Source organism: Ursus americanus, chromosome 32, assembly GCF_024610735.1.
Source record: "Ursus americanus isolate L20-20 chromosome 32, mUrsAme1.1.p, whole genome shotgun sequence".
In the NCBI taxonomy this organism is placed as follows: Eukaryota; Metazoa; Chordata; class Mammalia; order Carnivora; family Ursidae; genus Ursus; species Ursus americanus.
The window spans coordinates 1,008,957-1,021,367 of NC_142158.1; the positions used below are offsets into that span (position 1 = coordinate 1,008,957).

Consider the following 12,411-nt stretch of genomic DNA (forward strand, 5'->3'; position numbering starts at 1 on the left):
TGGGACTGGTAGTTTTGGCTCAGGTCATGCTTTCGTGCCCCACATGGGGCTCCCACTCAGTGCCTAGTCAGCTTGAGATTCCTTCTCCCTCGCCTCTCCCCCTGCTCACGCACGTGCGTTCTCTCTCTAAAAACTGACTAAATAAAATTGCTCTACAAAAATAAAATTCTAACCTTTGGGACTCCAAATCATGACCAAAGATGTGAAAACAAAGGGGGAAATATGGGAAGAGCTTGGGTTCGAGGTTTTTTTTTAACTGGGTCTCAATTATCCTTAATTTATTGTGATAAGCACATCTTTGCCTTTGCCTCCGCCAAACCATCAACTCCCGAGGAGGCGAAGGACCACGCGGGAGACCGGAAGGCTGTGCTCGGGCCGCTCTGTGGCTTTTGTACGAAGTGACTGGCGGGTGGGATTCGATTCTGCCTGAGGCTGGAGACGAGAGGCCTCGGCCCGCGCTTTGGGCCGCGTAGGCATTTGACCTCCAAAAAGAAAAAGAAGAAGAAAAAAGCAAATCCTTTCAGAGTGTTACAGTGCTGCAGAGGACAAACGCGGGCGGAATTTGTGCGGCCCCCGGCGGCCTTTCACGCGGGCGTGTGCCTGGCCCAGCGCTTGACCCCCAGAGCGGAGCCCGGGCGCCGGTCCCTCCCGACGCGCCCAGCGCGGACGAAGGCGCAGCTCCGGCGCGGCCCGACCGTCCCCTGCCGGCTGCGCCGCGGAACGCGCACGTGCGGAGGAGGCGAGGGCCAGGGGCCACCGTCCGGCCGCGCGCTCCCGGCACGGGCTGAGCGCGTCCCCGGCCCCCGCCCGCCCCCGCCCGCCCCCGCCCGCAGACCCCGAGCCCAGGCCCCTCCCACCCCGGCCAGACGCCGCGCCTTCCGTCCGCGCGCAGAGCGACCAGCTTCCAGCCGTTGAGCCCGGCTCGCGGCGCCCGCGGTGCGACCTCGGGTAGGGGGTGCGGGTCACCGCGGGAGGGGTGGGACCTCGGGGAGGGGGTGCGGGTCACCGCGGGAGGGGTGGGACCTCGGGGAGGGGGTGCGGGTCACCGCGGGAGGGGTGGGACCTCGGGGAGGGGGTGCGGGTCACCGCGGGGTGCGACCTCCCGGCCGCGGTTGGAGCGGAGAAGGCCTTGCGTTCTTGGCGAGCGGAGTCTGGGAACTGTGCGAGTCTGAAATCCTATAGCCGGGGGCGGGGGGGGGGGGGGGGAGACAGTCGTGGACGAGATGCGGGAACGAGCCAACAAGTGGCTCTTTCGCTCCGTTGGATTTTCAAAGGGCCCCGCATCCCAGCGCCGCCCCCCCGCACTCGTCCCGAGCGGCTGCCCGGGCAGTTGTTCCCGCGGAGGACCGGACGGACACCTGTCGCGGGGGCTCCCCCGACGCCCGCGTCCCCCGCCCGCCGGGCAGGCGCCGTTGGTCCGCGCGAAGCTGGCGTTCGGCGCCCCTTCCGCGTAGGGTGTGGCGCGTGACCCCACTTTATGCCTTGACGCCTTTTACAGCCACAAGGAGTTTTTCCTTGCAGGGTCCTTCCCACGTACGGGACAGCCTCGACTTTCCGTGCCGCTCTTCCTCGGGTTACAGAAAAATCCTTTGTCGCCGGCGCCCACGACTTCGCCTGGGGTGTTTTCCCGCCGCCGGCGCGCCGTGCGGGAGGGGAGCGTCTCCCCGCAGGTGCCTTGGTTTCCGGAGACCGAAGGCACCGGACGGTGCGGGCTCCCGGCTCCGCCTGTCCGAGGAAATGAGGCCGCTCGAGTGGCGCGTGGCTCTCAGGTGGCTCTATGGCTTAGTTGGTTAAAGCGCCTGTCTCGTAAACAGGAGATCCTGGGTTCGACTCCCAGTAGGGCCTGGTGTTTTCTCGGGAAGCCAGCTCTCCCTGAAAATCGTTTTGTGTCCTGCTGATCCCCACGCTTCTCACCGAACGGGCCGCGGTGGAACGCGCTCTAAGCTGTTCCGTGGCCGCCTGCTCGGGTTCCTTACTCCTGAAAGAAGTCGAGTCTTCAGGAGATGACAATTCAAATGCAAACCACTGCCAAAGAACAATGCGTAAGTGACCGGAGCCTCCCTGGTGTTTCCTATGCGTTTTACGTCACCGGGTTTTTGAGCTCCTACAGACCTGTGGATACGTGTAATCTCTCTAGGTTCCAACGATCTCCAGCTCTATAATGATTTCATGAAATAAGAGAACTTAATGAACGATGAAGCCACTATGCACTACAAAGAAAAAAGAGGATGTTTGCAGGGGCGTGCTTGCCATTTTGAGAAGGAAGCATAATTATGATCCCTTGTTAATCCTCCTAAGAAAACTTTAGGAATGATGATCGACTGGAAGCTCTTATGTCCTGGACACACTCCCAGTGCAAGGACAAAGTTGTTGTGGGAAAAGAGCAGGTTGGAGAATTCTTTTTGTTTTTTCATTTAATTTAATTTTTTTTATGATGTTCAGTTAGCCACTGTAGTTTTTGATGTCATGGTCAATGCTTTGTTAGTTGCATATAACACCCAGTGCTCATCCCAACACGTGCTCTTCTGATCCCCCCTTCCACCTCCCCTCCTGCAACCCTCAGTTTGTTTCCCAGAGTCCAGAGTCTCTCATGGTTTGTCTCCCTCTCCAATTTCTCCCCCTTCAGCTTTCCCTCCCTTCCCCTAATGTCCTCTGGACTATTCCTTACAGTCCACATATGAGTGAAACCATATGATAATTCTTTCCCTGCTTGACTTACTTCACTTAGCATAATCTCCTCCAGTTCCATCCGTGTTACTGCAAATGGTGGGTGACCATCCTTTCTGATGGCTGAGTACTATTCCATTGTATATATGAACCACATCTTCTTTATCCATTTGTCTGTTGAAGGGCATCTCGTCTCCCTCCACAGTTTGGCTACTGTGGACATCGCTGCTATGAACATTGGGGTGCAGGTGCCCCCTCTTTCCACTACATCTGTGTCTTTGGGGTAAATACCCAGTGGTGCAATGGCTGGGTCGTAGGGTAGCTCTATTTTTAATGTCTTGAGGAACCTCCACACTGTTTTAGGTTGGAGAATTCTGCCATTTACCTAGGGCGCCTTAGTTTCAGCTCTGGGGATTTATGGAACTTCGGTGCCTTCTTGTCTCCCATCCTTTCATCCATTAACACAGCATCATTCACTGCTGATCTTTTATATGGCAGAGTCCTTCCTTCCTCCCTTCCTTCCTCTCTTCCTTCCTTCCTTCCTTCCTCCCTCCCTTCCTTCCTCCCTCCCTTCCTCCCTCCCTCCCTCCCTCTCTCCCTCCCTCCCTCCCTCCCTCCCTTCCTTCCTTCCATTTCCTCCCTCCCTCTTTCTTTCTGTCTAGTTGCAAGGTTTTTTTCCCCTTAAGATGAGAAGTTTTAAGATTTACCCTCTTAGCAACTCTCAAATATATAATACAATATTGTTAACTATAGTCACCACGCTGTAGTTACATCCCCAGGACATAGTTATCTCGTAACTGGGAGTTTATACCTTTTGCCCACATTTACCCATTTCACCCCATCCCCCATCCCCAGCTCTGGTAACCACCCAGGCATATTTCTAAGAGCAGGAAATACAGCAGTCAACCCAGCTAACAAAAAACACTGCTGTCATGGTTCGTATATTCCAGTGGGAGTGACCAGAAAATAAAGAAATGAATATGTAAAATCGTAAGCGTATGAGATACTGGTGAAGTCTATGGAGAAAGATAAGCAAGAAAAGAATATAGGATGGGGGCAGGGTAATCAGAGAAGGTTTTCCTGTCTCTTGGAGAATATCATAGGCAAATGTTTCAAAATTGTTTTTTAATTTTTGAATAAGACGTAGCCCCAGAGTGGCTCCTGTATTACACAGCAAGATTAAACCGTCAGCAAACTGTTCCCAGCTGTGCCTGGACCTCACTTCTGTTCATTTTGATTAGGACTTTATTGGACTAGGTCACTCTGTGTTCAAACCTCAGCTGTTCCACCTGATAGCTGAGGGACTTTTGTCAAATTGCTTCACCTCGAGCGCGTCACTCTCCTCAGATGAGTGGTGGAAATAGCAACAGGTGTACCTAGTAGGGTTCGTGGGAGGACTTGCTGAGTAAAGACGTGTAAGATATTTTCGAAGGGTATCTGGCACATAAAGAAGCAATCTGTAAGATTCACTATATGGTGTTTATTATTATTATTATTTTTTTTTATATTTATTGAATTGGTGGGTGTCAAGTCTTTAACCCTTGCAATAGCACTCTGAGGTATTATCCTACATTTATAGACCAAGGTTCCAAGCATATTGTGGGTTGAATTGTGTTCCCCCAAAATATATGTTGAAGTCCTAACCCCTAGCACCTGTGAATGTGACCTTATTTGGAAATAGGGCTTTTGTAGGTGTAATCAAGTCATGATGAGCTCACACCAGATGAGGATGGGCCATTATCCAGGGACAGGTGTCTTTGGAAGGGGAAGGAAAAGGAGATTTGGACGCAGAGACCCAGACACACAGGGAAGAAGGCCACCCGAAGACAGAGATCACTGTTATTTGACCACAAAGGAGCACCACATCTTACCAGAACCACCAGAAGCCGCAAGAGGCCTGGAAGTGCTTTCCCTAGAACCTTGAGAGGGAGCATGGCCCTGCCCTTAGCGTGATGTTAAACTCTGGCCTCCAGAACTGTGAGAGATCAGTTCTGTTGTTTTAAGCCATCCAATCTGTACTAATTTGTTATGCCAGCCCTAGGAATCTAATACGAAGCATAAAACAAAATTAGTGATTTGAACTAGCAAAGAAATAAAATCTATAATTTTTCCTAAATTAATAAATAACATACAGGACGTTCATACTTCACTTTAAAGTTTCAAACCCAGAGTATCTCCCACTTACCTAGTTGCTTTACAGTAATACATGATCTTGATATGTCCTCCCCCCCCCCCCAGTTTCTTCCCTCTTTCCAGGGTTTGGTTTTTTACAGGACTCCACACCCATCCTCCCAATGGCTTATTCACTCCCTTCCCCACTCACTTGACCTTGACTATTTGGAGACATCTAATACAACAGACGGTCGCTCCATTATCAGCTACAGCCTGTAACTGAGGGATGGGAGGGACAGGCAGGAAAGTCCAGGCGCCCCAACTCAGTGACCACATGGCCACTCCATTACCAGTTACAGCCTGTAACTGAGGGGTGGGAGGGACAGGTAGGAAAGTCCAAACGCCCTAACTCAATGACCACTCTGCTTTGTTATGTGTACTCAAGCCCCCCAGTCCCATGGGCCAGGCTAAGGTTAGACTTTATCCAAGGCTGCATCTTTGCTTTGCTATTTCCCCGTCCCCATTCTGAGGGCCACTCCCCCAATAAGTCACGTACTCCTGAAGCCCCGTCTGAGGGTACGCTGTAAGGACCTAAGAAACTTGCTTTGGACGTTTTTTTTACTGATCCTTCATATTCAATCAAATGAACAAAGTTTTCCTATGGAAAAGTTCAACCCAAGAGTTTTAGATCTGAGGAGGGCATTCACATTGTGGACCAGATCCTGATAATGAGACTTGAAAATTCAAGGTTTTGACATAGAACAAGAGGGATATTAAGAAAATTGGTGGCTGACTGGCCTTTATTGTTGCACCATTATAATTCTGCTTACAAATGAGAAAAGAATCAACAATCTTGAGAAAATGTTCATAGAAACTTCCAAAACTGAAATTCAAAGAGGAAAAAAAAATGAATGAAAAAGGCAGAACAGAATACCCAAGAACTATGGGGAAATCACAAAAGGCATAACATATGCTTAATGGGAAATAAGAAGAAGAAAGAGAGAAAGGAACAGAAGAAATATTTGAAGCAATAACGACTGAGAATTTCTCAAACTAATGGTAGATACCAAACCACATTTCCAGGAAGCTCCGAGAACACCCAGCATGAGTGCAGCGAAATAGTTAAAAGTGTTAAGAGAAAATAATTGTCATAATCATGTGCCCAGGGAAATTATCCTTCAAAAGTTAAGGTGCAATAAGGGCCTCCTCAAAAAAAAAAAAAAAAAAAAAAAGAGTTTTTTTGAGGTAATTTATAGCCGTAGAACTGCCTTGCAAGAAAGGTTAGAAAAAGTTCTTTAGAGAGAAGGAATGATATAGGTCAGGAACATGGATCTGTATAAATAAAGGAAGGGTGGCACCTGGGTGGCTCAGTCAGCTAAGCGTCTGCCTTCAGCTCAGGTCATGATCTCAGGGTCCTGGGATCCACCCCACTTCACCGGCTCCCTGCTCAGCAGGAAGCCTACTTCTCCCTCTCCCGCTGCCCCTCCCCCCTGCTCATACTTTCTCTCTGTCAAATAAATATATAAAATCTTTATTAAAAAAAAACAAACCCAATACTGGGAGCCTGTTTGGCTCAGTCCATTAAGCATTTGCCTTTGGCTCAGGTCATGATCCCAGGGTCCTGGAATCAAGCCCTACATGGACCCTCTGCTCAGCAGGGGGTCTGCTTCTCCCTCTCCCTCTGCCTGCTGCTCCCCCTGCTTGTGTTTACTCTCTCTCTCTGTCAAATAAATAAATAAATAAAATCCTTAAAAACTAAAAAAATAAAGAACCCAGTATCTTTCATGAACATATATATAAAAATTCTCAACAAAATATTAGCCAATGGAATCCAGCAATGTGTAAAAAGAATTATACACCCAGCCAATTGGAATTTATTCCCGGTGTGCAAGGCCAGTTCAGTTTTGAAAAATCAATTAAGGCAATCCATCACACTAACAGACGAAAGTACAAGAATCACAAGATCCTCTCACTAGAGGCAGAAAAAACATTTGACAAAACCCAACACTCATTCATAGTAAGAGCTCTGAGCAAACTGGGATAGAGGGGAACTTCCTCAGCTTGATGAAGAACATCCACAAGAAACCTACTACTGTAACATCATACTTATCGGCACCAAACTAAGATCTAGGAGGCTTTCCTGCACATATGAGGAACAAGGCAAGGATACCCACTCTCACCACTCCTATTCAACGTTGTCCTGGAAATCCTAGCTGCTGCAATTAGATAGTAAAGGAAATAAAAGGTATAGAGATGGAGGGAAGAAATAAAACTGTCTTTGTTCACAGCTGATATGATTGTCTACACAGGAAATCCCAAAGCATCAGAAAGAAAAACTCATGAAACTAATAAGGAAACTATAGAAAGGATAAAGGATACCAAGTTAGGATACAAAAATCAATTGTGTATCATATACCAGCAATGAACAAGTGGAATTTGAAATTAAAAACACAGTATCATTTATATTACCACTAGAAAAAGAGAGAGAAACATTATGTATAAATCTAACAAAATATGTGTGGGATATATGAGGTAAACTACAAAACTCTGATATAAGAAAGAAAAGATCTAAATATATAGACATTCCATATATATGGATAAAAAGCCTCAATATTCTCAAGATGTCAGTTCCTCCCAACTTGACCTACAGATTCAGTGCAATCCCATTCAAAATTCCAGCAAGTCATCTCACGAATATTCACAAACCGACTCTACAGCGTCTATGGGGACACAAATGACTCAAATAACCACCACGAAACCGAAGAACAAAGTTGGAGGACTGTCACTACGTGACCTCAGATTTACCATAAAGTGACCAGAATAAAGTCAGTGTGGTGCTGGTGAAGAAAATAGACAAACAGATCAGTGGAGCAGAAGAGAGAGCCCAGAAATAGACCCGAGGAGTCGACTGATGGCTGAGCGAAGGCCGTACATGGAGCGAAGAGGGTCTCTTCAACAATGGTGCCGGAACAACGGGATGTCCACGTGCAGGAAAAAGTGAGTCTAGTGCAGAACTAGACACAGACCTTACAGCCTTTACAGAACGTCACTCAAAATGGATCCTAGACCTGTATTTAAAATGTAAAACCATCGAATTCCAGAAAGTAACACAGAGGAAACAGGTGGCTTTGGGTTTAGTGATGACTTCTTAGATACAACACCCAAAACATGATTCATGAGAGGAAAACGTGATACGTTGGACTTCATGAGAACTGAGAATTTCTGTTCTGCAAGACACTGATCAGAATATGAGAAGACACACTACAGATCGGGAGAAAATATTGGCAAAAGACATAGCTGAGAAAGGACTGTTACCCAACCTTTGCAAAGAACTCTTAAAACTCAACAAAAAAGAAACAACTCCATTTATACTATTTTTTCCCATAATAGTAAGCATACTCTTTAATCCCTATGGCCTCTTGACCCCACCCACCCACGTCCCCTCTGGTAACCACCAGTTTGTTCTCTATAGTTAATAGTCTGTTTCTTGGTTCCTTTCTCTCTCTCTTGTTTTCTCTTTGCTTTTCCCCCCTCTGCTCATTTGTTTTGCTTCTTAAATTCCACATAGGAGTGAAATCACATGGTATTTGTCGTTCTCTGACTGACCTATTTCCCTTCGCATCATACCGTCTAGCTCCATCCATGTTGTTGCGAACGGCAAGGTTTCATTCTTTTCTCAAGGCTGAGTACCATCCCATTGTACCTATAAACCACATCATCCTTACCCACTCATCGCTCAGTAGACACTTGGGCTGCTTCCACAATTTGGCTATCGTTGATCGTGCTGCAATAAACACAGGGGTGCATGTATCCTCTTGAATTCGTGTTTTTATGTATTTTTAGGTAAATACCCAGTAGTGTGATTCCTGGACCATAGGGCAGTGTTATTTTTAGATTTTTGAGGAACCTCCACACTGTTTCCACAGTGGCTGCATCAATTTCCATTCCCACCACCAGTGCACGAGGGCTCCTTCTTCTGCACATCCTCTCCCAACACTTGTTCTTTCTTGAGCTGTTCTGACAGGTGTGAGCTGATATCTCACGGGAGTTTTGATTTGCATTTCCCTGACGATGAGTGAGGTTGAGCAGCTTGCCATGTGTCTGTTGGCCATGTGTATGTCGTCTTTGGAGATGTCTGCTCATGTCTTCTGCCCATTTTTTAACTGGGTTATTTGTTTTTGGAGTTTTGTTGTATCAGCTCTTTCTATGTCTTGGATACTAACCGTTTATCAGGAATGTCATTTGCAAATATCTTCTCCCATTCACTGGGTTGACTTTTAGTTTTCTTCGTGGTTTCCTTTGCTGTGCAGAAGTGGGTTTTTTCTTGATATAGTCGCAAAGACTCAATTTTTTAAAAGTGCAAAGATCTGAACAGACAACAAAGAAGACGCCGAGATGACAAATAAGCCTACGGAAAGTTGCTCACACCGTATGTCATTAGGGGATTGCAGACGAAAGCAGCAAGGAGATACCACGAGCTAGCGATTAGCGGGCCCAAACCCAGTACCCTTGCAGCACTAATGGTCGGTGGCAATGTGGAGTCACAGGAGTCACAGCTAATTCATTGCTGGTGGGAACGCGAAAGGGTGCAGCCACTGCGGAAGTCAGCCGGACAGCTTCTTACAAAACTAAACGGTCTTGCCGTATGACCCAGTGGTCACGCCTCTCTGCACTTACCCAAATGAACTAAAAACTTACAACCACACAGAAGGCCATATGCAAATCTTTACGGTAGCTTTATTTATAATCGCCAACACCTGGAAGCAGCCGAGGTGTCCTTCATCAGGTGAGTGGATAAACCAACCGTGGAATATGATTCCCCGACAGCAAGAAATGTTCTACCAGGTCACAACGAGACGGGAGGGGTCGTACGCACACATCACGAAGTAAAAGCAGCCAGTCTGAAAAGCCAATCATCTTGAATGATTCCAGCGTTATGACATTAGGGACATGCAAAACTATGGAGACAGTGAAGAGGTCAGTGGCTGCGAGCGGTTCGGACGGGGGGGGGGTTGGCTGTGGGGAGCACAGGAGATGACTAGGGCCAGGAAAACATTTTTTGTATGACACTGTACCGGTACGTACGTGTCATTACACACTCGTCAAAACCCATAGAAAGTCCAATGCAAAAGATGAATCTCACTAGAAGTGTGGATTTAGTGACTGATGATGTGTCAGTATTGGCTCCGTAATTATAATAACAGATGCACCGCACGAACACAAGGTAATAATGGAGGAAACTGGTGGGGGCACTAAGAGGTAATGTGGAAACTGTCCTTTCTGCTCCATTTCTTCTATAAAACTAAAACTGCTCAAAAAACATAAGGTTTTAAAAATGTCTAAAAGGATAATGAACTGTGAAGACAAAAAATAATGTTTTTTCTTGAAAAACTAAAAGCACAGCTATCACATGACCCACCCATTACACAGGCGGTTACTTATCTCAGAGAAGCGAAACTTACATCACACGAAGCCTGGATACGAACGTTCATAGAAGTTTCATTTCTCAAAGCATAAAACTGTAGGTGCCAAGGTCCTTCAGCGGGTGGAGAGTTAAACCCTGGTCTATCCACACCATGAGATATCGCTCAGCAATAAGAAGGAACGGCTAGTGGCACATTTAAGACATACATTCATCTCAAAATAGTTATGATGAGGGAAAGCAGCTCATCTACGGGGATATGTGCTATGTTATTCCATTTAGTAAAAATTACAGAAAATGCAAACTAATGTATAGTGACCAAGAGAAGAATGGTTTCCTGGGGATGCCGGCGAGGTTGGGGGGAGACAAGAGAAGGACTCATTACTGGGCAGCATGAAGTAGTTTGGGAAGTAATGGATATGCTGGAACCTGGATTGTAGTGATGGTTTTATGTGTGTAATTGTATCACAAAGCTAAAAAATGTGTTCATTGGAATACATTCAGTGCATTGTGTATCAAACGAGCCTCAGTAAACGCTGTATCCCCTTTTTTTGAGAGAGAGAGACACAGAGAGAGAGCGTGCACGATGAAGCAGAGGAGGCCAGGGGCAGAGGGAGAGGAAGAGAGAGAATCTTAAGCACACTCCCCACTGACTGCAGACCCCCTGCAAGGCTCAATCTCACCACCCTGAGATCACGACCCTGAGATCACAACCCTGAGATCACGACCCTGAGATCACGACCCTGAGATCACGACCCTGAGATCACAACCCTGAGATCACGACCCTGAGATCATGACCGGAGCCAAAATCAAGAGTCAGACGCTAAAAGGACCGAGCCACCCCGGCACCGTGCACCTCCCTTTAAAAAAAAGGAATGAAAAGGAATCGATAAGGATGTGGAAATTATAGTGAATTTTTCCATGTTAAGCAAGCGTGATAATAGCTAACAGGGCTTCCGAAAGAAGATACGTTTAAAATATACACATCGATTTTAGGTCAGAAATGTTAGTGAATTTAGGGGTGCCGGGGCGCCTGGGTGTCTCAGTCGTTAGGCATCTGCCTTCAGCCCAGGCCCTGATCCCAGAGTCCTGGGATCTAGCCCTGGGATCGAGCCCCGCATCGGGCTCCCTGCTCTGCTAGGAGCCTGCTTCTTCCTCTCCTACTCCCCCTGCTTGTGTTCCCTCTCTTGCTGGCTGTCTCTCTCTGTCAAATAAATAAATAAAATCTTAAAAAAAAAAAAAAAGAAATGTTAGTGAATTTAAAATGCGCCAGTGTCCTTTTGTTATCCAGAGAATAGGAAAAGGGACTGATGAAAGTTTAACAAAGTAAACTTTGTTTTAATGTGTACTTACTTGTTTTCACGTGAGGGTAACCACGAACACGGAGATACAATGTATGACTTTAAAACCAACAAAAGAAAAATGTCACTTTTGGTGATAACACACCCAATGAAAACCATTAATCCAGATTTTTAAAAATGTGCTCAGACACCTGTGGTTCCTGTCAGAAGGACACCAGTCAGGCGGTTCCTGTTAAGGGACAAGGCAGAAGAGGAACTGGGCTCCCAGGGATTCCAGGCAACTTCCTGCTCTGAAGCCCTTGGCCTCTGTGATTAGAAAAGTTCAGAGAACGCAAAGGGGCGGAGAGGCTACAGCTGATGCCATCGAATGTGCTGTTCAGAAAGTTTCCTGATGTCCAGGGCCATGAGGTCCCAGAGACGAGATCCCAGAGATCCCCCATGAGATCCCCGACGTCCTGGCTCTGCTTCTGCGCCGGGACGAGCCCCTCCGGCTGGGCCACAGTCACTGGACATGGTCCTAGGGCAGCAGGCTCGGGCAGAGCGGTCTGGTTGGGCACAGCGTGAGTTTCAGAAAAGAACTGGAAGAGAGCCCGGTTTCACTTGGATGAAGGGAAGACATTGCCCTAAACTATGGGATTTCTGCCCTAAACTATGGTGAGAAATAAACAGGGTAGAGGCAGAGGCCATGGTGAGAGGGCTCTCCACCACTCCTCATCCCTGCCGAACAGACTCGGAGAACAACTCACGGAGACGCGGGATCTCCATGACGACTTACCGTTGCCTCCTCAAACCAGCTTCAGGAGGCGTACCAAGTGGACACCAACTCCAGTCTTTCAGGGAACCGGGCAGCGTGGCAGCCTGGCATCTTAGGACAGAACTGCTCCCCCTCCCTGCGCTTGTATAACGGTC

The 12,411-nt window shown here is 47.3% G+C and overlaps 1 non-coding gene across 1 annotated transcript; it reads left to right on the forward strand.

The window, feature by feature from the left end:
* The first annotated feature begins 1,771 nt into the window (after nucleotides 1-1,771).
* TRNAT-CGU (transfer RNA threonine (anticodon CGU)) lies at nucleotides 1,772-1,845 on the forward strand. Its single transcript has one exon. It is a non-coding gene; the product is annotated as a tRNA-Thr (tRNA).
* The last annotated feature ends 10,566 nt before the right edge of the window (nucleotides 1,846-12,411 follow it).